We start from the raw sequence: 10,842 nt of genomic DNA on the forward strand, positions 1-10,842 counted from the left end.
TTGCATTCCAGTCCCCTCTGATGAAAAATACATGTCTTTTTTGGGGGGAGAGTAGTGGGTGTTAGTTCTAGAAGGCCTTGTAGGTCTTCACAGAACCATTCAGCTTCAGCTTCTTTGCTGTTATTGGTTGGGAAATAGACTTGAATTGCTGTGCAGTGAATGGTTTGCCTTGGAAACAAACAGAGAACATTCTGTCATTTTTTATATTGTACCTGAGCATGACTTCCCTGGTGGCTCAGATGGTAAAGTGTCTGTCTACAGTGCAGGAGACCTGGGTTCAAGCCCTGGTTTGGGAAGATGGCCTGGAGAAGGAAATGGCAATCCACTCCAGTACAATTGCCTGGAGCCTGGTAGGCCCCAGTCTATGGGGTTGCAAAGAGTCAGACACGACTGAATGACTTCACTTTCACTGCCTTTAGTACTCTTTTGTTGACTGTGAGGGCCACTCCATTTCTTCTAAGGGATTCTTGCCCTCAGTAGCAGACATAATGGTCACCTGAATTAAATTTATCTGTGCCAGTGCATTTTAGTTCACTGATTCCTAAAATCTCCATGTTTATTCCTGTCATCTCCTGTTTGACCACATTCCAATTTACCTTGATTCATGGATCTAACATTTCATGCTTCTGTGAAATATTGTTCTTTATAGCACTGGACTTTACTTCCACCACCAGACACATTCACAACTGGATCTTGTTTTTGCTTTCACTCAGCTTCTTCATTCTTTCTGGAATGATTTATACGCTCTTCTCCAGTAGCATATTGGGAATCTATTGACCTGGGGAGTTCATCTTTTAGTGTTTTTTCTTTTTGCCTGTTCATACTGGTCATTGGGATCTTGAGGTAAGAATAGTGAAGTGGTTTGCCATTCCCTTCCCCAAGGGACCACATTTTGTTAGAACATTCCAACATGACCCGTCTGTTTGGGTGGCCCTACATGATATGGCTCATAGTTTCCTTGAGTTAGACAAGGCTGTGGTCCATGTGATCAATTTGGTTAGTTTTCTGTTATTGTGGATTGCATTCTGTCTTCCTTATCATGGATGAGAATAAATGGCTTGTGGTAGTTTCCTGATGGGAGGGCCTGGCTGTGGGAAAACTGGGTCTTATTCCAATGCTGTAAAGAACAATATTGCATAGGAACCTGGAATGTCAGGTCCATGAATCAAGGCAAATTGGAAGTGGTCAAACAGGAGATGGCAAGAGTGAATGTCGACATTCTAGGAATCAGCAAACTAAAATGGACTGGAATGGGTGAATTTAACTCAGATGACCATTATACCTACTACCGTGGGCAGAAATCCCTTAAAAGAAATGGAGTAGCCATCATATTCAAAAAGAGGGTCTGAAATGCAGAACTTGGATGCAATCTCAAAAACGACAGAATGAGCTCTGTTCATTTCTAAGGCAAACCATTCAATATAACGGTAATCCAAGTCTATGCCCTAACCAGTAACGCTGAAGAAGCTGAAGTTGAACAGTTCTATGAAGACCTAAAGACCTTCTAGAACTAACACCCATAAAAGATGTCCTTTTCATTATAGGGGACTGGAATGCAAAAGTAGGAAGTCAAGAAACACCTGGAGTAACAGAAAAATTTGCCCTTGGAGTAAAAAACGAAGCAGGGCAAAGGCTAACAGAGTTTTGCCAAGAGAACGCACTGGTCATAGCAAACACCATCTTCCAACAACACAAGAGAACACTCTATACATGGACATCACCAGATGGCCAACACCAAAATCAGATTGATTATAGTCTTTGCAGCCAAAGATAGAGAAGCTCTATACAGTCAGCGAAAACAAGACCGGGGGCTGACTTTGGCTCAGGTTATGAACTCCTTAAGGCCAAAGTCAGACTAAAATTGAAGAAAGTGGGGAAAACCACTAGACGATTCAGATATGACCTAAATCAAATCCCTTATGATTATACAGTGAAAGTGAGAAATAGATTTAAGGGACTAGATCTGATAGACAGAGTGCCTGATAAATCCCCAAATAGACCATCCCCAAGAAAAAGAAAGGCAAAAATGCTGTCTAAGGAGTCCTTACAAATAGCTGTGAAAAGAAGAGAAGCCAAAAGCAAAGGAGAAAAGGAAAGATACACCTTTGTGAATGCAGGATTCCAAAGAATAACAAGGAGAGATAAGAAAGCCTTCTTCAGTGATCAGTCCAAAGAAATACAGGAAAACAATATAATAAGAAAGACTAGAGATCTCTTCAAGAAAATTAGAGAAACCAAGGGAATATTTCATGCAAAGATGGGCTCAATAAAAGACAGAAATTGTATGGACGTAACAGAAGCAGAAGATATTAAGAAGAGGGGCCAAGAATACACAGAAGAACTGTACAAAAAAGATCTTCATGACCCAGATAATCACGATGGTGTGATCACTGACCTAGAGCCAGACATCCTGGAATGTGAAGTCAAGTGGGCCTTAGGAAGTATCACTATGAACAAAGCTAGTGGAGGCGATGGAATTCCAGTTGAGCTATTTCTGAATCCTAAAATGTGATGCTGTGAAAGTGCTGCACTCAATACACCAGCAAATTTGAAAAACTCAGCAGTGGCCATGGGACTGGAAAAAGTCATTTTTATTCCAATCCCTAAGAAAGACAATGCCAAAGAATGCTCAAACTACTGCACAAATGCACTCATCTCATACACTAGCAAAGTAATGCTTCAAATTTTCCAAGCCAGGCTTCAGCAATATGTGAACTGTGAACCTCCAGATGTTCAAACTGGTTTTAGAAAAGACAGAGGAATCAGAAATCAAATTGCCAACATTCACTGGATCATTGAAAATGTAAGAGAGTTCAAGAAAAACATTTATTTCTGCTTTACTGACTATGGCAAAGCCTTGACTGTGTGGATCCCAATAAAGTGTGGAAAATTCTGAAAGAGATGGGAATACCAGACCACCTGATCTGCCTCTTGAGAAGTCGGTATGCAGGTCAGGAAGCAACAGTTAGAACTGGACATGGAACAACAGACTGGTTCCAAATAGGAAAAGGAGTAGGCCAAGGCTGTATATTGTCATATTGCTTATTTAAATTACATGTAGAGTACATCATTATAAACACTGGATGGGATGAAGAACAAGCTGGAATCAATCTTGTTGGGAGAAATATCAATAACTTCAGATATGCACATGACACCACCTTTATGGCAGAAAGTAGAAAAGAACTAAAGAGCCTCTTGATGAAAGTGAAAGTGGAGAGTGAAAAAGTTGGCTTAAAGCTCAACATTCAGAAAACTAAGATCATGGCATCCGGTACCATTACTTCATGGCAAATAGATGAGGAAACAATGGAAACAGTGGCTGCCTTTATTTTTTGGCCTCTAAAATCACTGCAGATGGTCCCTACTGCCATGAAATTTAAAGACAGTTACTCCTTGGAAGGAAATTTATCACCAACCTAGACAGTATATTAAAAGAGCAGAGACATTACTTTGCCAACAAAGGTCCATCTTGTCAAGGCTATGGTTTTTCTAATACTCATGTATGTATGTGAGAGTTGAACTGTAAAGAAAGCTGAGCACGGAAGAATTGACGCTTTTGAACTGTGGTGTTGGAGAAGACTCTTGAGAGTCCCTTGGACTCCAAGGAGATTCATCCAGTCCATCCTAAAGGAGGTCAGTCCTGGGTGTTCATTGGAAGGACTGATGTTGAAGCTAAAACTCCAATACACTGGTCCCCTGATTAGAAGAGCTGACTCATTGGAAAAGACCCTCATGCTGGGAGGGATTGGGGGCAGGAAGAGAAGGGGATGACAGAGGATGAGATAGTTGGATGGCATCACCAACTCAATGGACATACTGCTGCTGCTGCTGCTAAGTCGCTTCAGTCGTGTCCGACTCTGTGCGACTCCACAGACGGCAGCCCACCAGGCTCCCCCGTCCCTGGGATGGTGATGGACAGGGAGGAATGTCGTGCTGCAGTCCATGGGGTCGCAAGGAGTCGGACATGACTGAGCTACTGAGCTGAACTGAACTGAACTGGTTGGTAAAGTCTTGCTCAGTAAATCTTCAATCTAATTTTCTGCAGATGGGCGGGGCTCTGTTTCATACCTGTTGTTTGACCTGAGGCCAAAGTATGGTAGGGGCAATGGCAGTAAAGTCGACCTCCTTCAAAAGGACTTATGGCCAGCAGGCTGGGTTCCTGGACTGTTGTAGTCAGTGAGGGATGATATTCAATTTGTCTAGTCTGATATTTTCCAGACCATATTTTTCAAAATGTTAGTGTCCCATGAGATAATTACAGTTGTTCAACAATAAATGTTTTTAATGATCAAATGTCGAAGTGCTGTATGTTATGTCACCCCAGTTGAATGTCCATAAAGTATATTAATGCACTAAATACTCTGAGAAGTCTTATAGTAAACAAATCTGTTTACCTTGATTTGATCCAGCATTTCCACACTGTATTCGACCATAGGAACTTTTTTAATGAAAAATTTGCTAAAATCACTTTGAATATATTAGACTCATGAAACACAATTTCAGAAAATTTGTTCTAATTCAACCTTCTTACTGGAATAGGAAATACTTCAGTATTCTTGCTTGCAAAACTCCATGAACAGAGGAGACTGATGGAGTCCAGTCCATGGGGCCACAGAGAGTCAGACACAACTGATGTGCTGAGAATGCATGAGCATGCACACAATCCTCTTATTTTGTAGCTAAAATAACAAAACATTTTAGAACACAACACACTTGTTTAATGTTATATTTTCTCATTAGATAAGTAGGGAATTAGAAGCTCAATTCAATGTTGTTGTTGTTGTTGTTGTTTTTTGCCTCACCATAAAGCTTCTAAAGAATTGAGTTCTGTTTGCTATATTCTCTTAAGACCAGTTGGAAAGAGATTGTGTAATATTTTAAATTATTTTGTGAAAGTTCAAACCACAAGTGAATCAAAAGATAAATTCCATGATCCACTGCAAATCTTTTTTGACAGCCAAGAAGATTCCAATTATGTTTAAACTTTTTATATTATAATTTGAATTATAGAATACACACTATAATAATATAAGATAAATTGTCATAATAGGTTGATCTACAACTCGATACTGATTGCCCAAATGTATTGTGTAACTATCTTATGTTTTCAGTCACTCAATCATGTCTGATGGTTCACGATCCTATGGAGTGTAGCCTGCACTGAATTTTTCCAGCAGGAATACTGAAATGGGTTGTCATTTCCCTATTCCAAGGGATCTTCTCAAACCAGGGATTTAACCCACATCTCTTGAGACTCCTGCACTGGCAAGTGGATTCTTTAAAACTGCCACCTGAGAAGCATAGCTGTCTTACAATAAGGGATTATTAACCAAAGAAAAGAGAGCTTTTGTTTTATATTTTAGAGAATAAATAACTCCTGTGTACTACTGTATTTAGCTATCTTGTTGAAGACTTAGTAAGAGTCATTGCCTCTCACAGTACTCCTCAAAGTACAAGAAGAGTTGTCAGTAGAGGGATTTTGCTTCATTTTCAGTTTGTTCTTTTATAGACAGTAGAGCGTGGGAAAGAAATAATAATGATTAGGTGCAAAAGTGCATGTGAGCATTGTCCATTGTTTGCTTTTCTGACTTCCTACTACAAATTATAGTAAAAATATAATCTAATTATCTTCATTTTTTAAATGCAGAAAATAAAAATGGCTGTGATATAAAATATCTCCATAATCAAGAGAACAGAAGCAAACTCTTACTGCTCTTCAGAAAGAGTAGTTTTAACAAAGCAAGAAAGAATCCTTTTCTCTGGTTGAGTGTTGATTCCCCAGCATGCTTTCAGTAAGTAATTAGAATGGCCCACTGAATGTCAGCATCAGCTTGTTTATTATCATTATTTTATCTAGGTGATGAGACATGCAGTATAGAACATAATTACCATTATTAGCATACTAATTGAACACAAAAATAGACCAACTACAAGGTAGCCAACTGAATAATTTTGCATTAATCAAACACCATAGTGAATACTCCTATTGTTAAATTGGCAGCTTCCACAATTGGCAATATTTTGCAGTGAAATATCAGAATTTTCCTGTAATATCTCTCTAGTGTCAGATAATTTAGAAATTTAATGTTTCCATCATGAAATTTGTGCACATAGCTCAAGTTCAAGAAAACATCATGATGAGAATGCTAGTCTTTTTAAGAACTGGCCGAAGTGTTTAGAGAGAAACTTACTGGCCTCGGCAAGAATGTAAATGATAATACAACAAAAAAGCTACCAATTTAGTCACTTATTGCTCTATATTACGTTTTAGTTCTAAAAATTCATTTAACTAAACCCAAAAGGCAATTGACCACACTAACAGTCTCTTGGGGATGCTAATTTATAAAAGTATGACACCTAGCAATTATCCCATATTTAACAATGTAACAATTTTTTTCTAATGTATTGGCAGTTATGAACTCTAACTTCTCCATGCCAACAGTATTTTTTTTTTTGTCTTTTATGCAGGTAAGTAGAGCTGGTATAGACTAAAATCCTTTCTCAGTAGAAGAGAAACATTATGAAGTCCCATTGTATAAGAGATGTCATTCTCATGTCTCAAGATACTGCTTTCACTAGATCATCTTCCACTCAAAAATTACTCATGGGCACCAGATGCCCTCAGGGTCCAATCCAACTCTCGGCTGAGCACCATTTAAATTTGTTTTTCTTTTTCTTTTTTTTTTACAATCTGACATCAACAGATTTTTTTAACTGATTTCCTAAATAAACTCTGTTCCAGTCAGTCTCCTCTATGAAAATTATCCATGCCATGACTCTTACAAGCATATCTTTTACATGTTTTGTCCTCCTAAACTACCTGCCTCTTCTTTTATAATTATACAAAACTCCCTTATCCTCAAATGTTGACCCAAATCCCTCCTCCATGAAGTTTTTCCTGGCTACTGTGGCCTAAAGTGAGTTTTTTTCTTGCTAAGCTTATATTATGTATATTATTTGTTTTGTATATTGGACAGCAAGGAGATCAAAACAGTCAATCTTAAAGAAATCAACCCTGAATACCCATTGGAAGGCCTGGTGTTGAAGCTGAAGCTCCAGTATTTTGGCCACTTGATGATAACAGCTGACTCATTGGAAAAGACCCTTATAATAGGAAAGATTGAAGGCAGAAGAAAAAGAGGGTGACAGGATGAGATGGCTGGGTGGGATCACTGATACAATGGACATGAATTTGGGCAAACTTCAGGAGATGGTGATGGACAAGGAAGCCTGGTGTGCTGCAGTCCATGGAGTCACAAAGAGATGGACATGAATTGGCAACTGAACAACATATTCATTTATTCAGTAAACACTGAGAATCTATTAAATACCAGTCATATCATTTGACAATGAGAAGACTAAAATGGCTCTGACACAGTTTCTCCTTTAAGTTTCATAGATGTAGTCCTATATCTATATTATAAGCTTTTGAGAGTAGAAACCCTTTGCTATGTTCCTTATGAACCCTTCACTAGTGAGGGGATAGTATGTAATCCAGCAAAAAATTAATGGAATGAAATTTCCTATTACTTTTTCTTTCCTATGACTCTTTCTGAAATTACATGTAATTTTAATTTAGAGCTTCCTTATAATTACTTCCACTTCACTAATTTTCTTTTTCCCCCTATCATTTCTTCTTCTTCTTTTTCTTTCTTTCTTTTTTTTTTTTTTGTAACACTTTCATTGATTCTTCTATTGCATACAAAGATTAGATGAGTAATAAGCTGGAAAATCTGTTCCTATAGTGAATATTGGAGAAGGCAATGGCATCCCACTCCAGTACTCTTGCCTGGAAAATCCCATGGACGGAGGAGCCTGGTAGGCTGCAGTTCATGGGGTCGCTAGGAGTTGGACACGACTGAGTGACTTCACTTTCACTTTCCACTTTCACGCATTGGAGAAGGAAACGGCAACCCACTCCAGTGTTCTTGGCTGGAGAATCCCAGGGACAGAGGAGCCTGGTGGGCTGCCGTCTATGGGGTCACACAGAGTCAGACATGACTGATGTGACTTAGCATAGTGAATATAACTTAAAATGGACTCACAGACATAGAGTACAAATTAATGGTTACCAGTGGGAAAAAAGGAAGGGGGAGCAGCAATGTAGGGATAAGGGTTAAGAGGCACAAAGTATTATACATAAAATAAGTTGCAGACTTCTTTTGTGGTCCATTGGCTAAGAATCTACCCACCAATGCAGGGGGATCTGGATTGGATCCCTGGTCCAGGATGATACCACATGCCACAGAGAAACTGTGAGTCACAAATACTAAGCCTACACACCCTAGAACTCATGCTCCACAATAAAAGAAGCCACCACAATCAGAAGATGATGCAGCCCAAGTTGAGAGTAGCCCCTGCTCCCCACATCCATAGAAAAGCCCATGTGCAACAAAGATCGAGCACAGCAAAAAAATAATTACAAAATAATTCTACGATGTAAAATACATACACACATGGGACAATGCATCCCCTTGTCATGTGGAATGTAAATTCCATCTAGCAGGAAAGAGAAGGTGAAAAGAGGGGGAATACTCTTCTATTTAAGGGGAAAACACCAGCTTTAGGACCCATCACTTTTCTCACATTCCACTAACCAGTTCTTAGCCATTTGGCCACACCCTGATTCAAGCAAGGCTTAGAAATTTGTTTTCAGCTAAGTGCTACTATGTTCGTCTAACAATTTTATTAGTATATACGGAAAGGCTACATGCTGGGGAAAATTGAGTTTCTGCCAGGACGGATCTTGTAATACCCTGTCAAATTCCCTTCCTTTAGTAAGATTTTCAGAGTTCATAGCTATGTATAAACTAACTTCCTTTCCTTCCTCAACTCTGCTTCCAACTCTCCACACCTATATAATGTGAGAGAATTTGAAAAGCATATAAAAGACTCTAAAGTTTCCTAGTAATAAATATACTTCTAAAAATCAATGCTACATGTGCAATGAGTAATTTGATTAAAATTTATGTAAACAATATTTATCAAAGGCCCAAATTAGTTGAAAATGCAATAATTGTTAAATAAATTATAATAAAAGAAAGAAGTGGTGACTAAGTGAGATGACAGATATGTTAATTAGCTTGATTGTGGCAATCATTTCACAGTGTATATGTGCACCAAAGTATCAGGCTGTGCTCCTTAAATATATGAGAATTTTATTTGCCAATTGTACTTCAATAAAGCTTAAACAAAGAAGATGAGAAAGCGAAAAAACAAAACAGAAAATACAATTTGTTCAATGAATGATAACACATTTATACCCTTTATTGGACTTCCCCATAGGCTCAAGCATTAAAGAATCCACCTGCAATGCAGGAGATCCAGGAGACTTGGGCTCGATCCCTGGGTCAAGAAGATCCCCTGGAGGAGGAAATGGCAACCCACTTCAGTTTTCTTGCCTGGGAAATCTCATGGACAGAGGAGCCTGGTGAGCTAAAGTCCATGTGTCACAAAGAGTTGGACAAGATGGAAACAACTGAGCATGCATACATGCATATCATTTTTAAGCAATAATCTAAAATTTATATATATATATATATATATATATATATATATATATATATATATGGAGAGAGAGAGAGACAGATATGTTTCTAGCATGGTTATCAATATCCCCTTTTGAATTCTTATTTGTATCTGGATAATATTTGTCATTCCCATCCAGATAACTTTCTTGGAACTCATTTTACCAGGATCTCATGCTGAATAAACTGTTAAAAATACCATATGAGGACTCAGCAAAGAATGCTTTATGTTAGAGTTTCTCAAGTGTATTCTTTCAAAACATTAGTTCATCAGTTTATTGTTAGTGGACATTTTATGAAAAGATTTCAAGAGCAAATATTTGGGAAATGCTGAATTTTAAAAACATGGTAATTAATATCTATTTTATTATATATAATAACACTTTCATACTCATAAACATATATCTTATAAATACATAAAATGTATATCTTTATGTAAGTATATATAAAATATACATTTACTCTATATATGATACATATACACACACATATTTACTATTTATTTACCATATATATACATGAGCTTCCCTGATTGCTCAGATGGTAAAGAATTTGCCTGCAGTGTGGAAGACCTGGGTTTGATCCCTGTGTTGGGGAGATCTCCTAGAGGAGGGCATGGGAACCAGCTCCAGTATTCTGGCCTGGAGATTCCCCATGGACAGAGGAGCCTGGTGGACTTCAGTTCCTGGGGTTGCAAAGAGTCAGACACAACTGAGTGACTAAGCATTTCACTATATATATATATATATATATATATATATATATATATATATATATATATATATATTACAGGAAGACCTCTCAAAGGATTTAATATGATAATATGCTCCATGAATCTTGGTTGGAGGTTTGGAGAGCGGGAAATAGCAATGTCTCCAAAAATTTTTGGTCATGGAATTCGCTTTTGACAGTGCTAAACTGAGGCACTAGGTTTCCAAAGAAGGCAATTAGAAAATTGGTTCCTCTTCCTGGAGACTCTAATTTCATTGAGGACTCTGAGAGGCTAATTATCTAAATCCCAAAGAAATAATTCAAATCCCAAAGGAGTAAATATGTCATGATGGTACTTTGATCCCTGTGAGAGGCTAATGAGGGGGTGGTGGAGCAGGAGACTTTTCAAGTACTATTTGAATCACAACTGGAGGTGGTCCTAAGATGGTGGAGGAATAGGATGGGGAGACCACTTTTCCCCCACAAATTCATCGAAAGAATATTTGAACGCTGAGCAAATTCCACAAAACAACTTCTGAATGCTGGAAGAGGACATCAGGCACCCAGAAAGGCAGCCCATTGTTTTTGAAAGGAGGTAGGACAA

The sequence above is a fragment of the Bos javanicus genome, chromosome X (genome assembly GCF_032452875.1).
Source record: "Bos javanicus breed banteng chromosome X, ARS-OSU_banteng_1.0, whole genome shotgun sequence".
In the NCBI taxonomy this organism is placed as follows: Eukaryota; Metazoa; Chordata; class Mammalia; order Artiodactyla; family Bovidae; genus Bos; species Bos javanicus.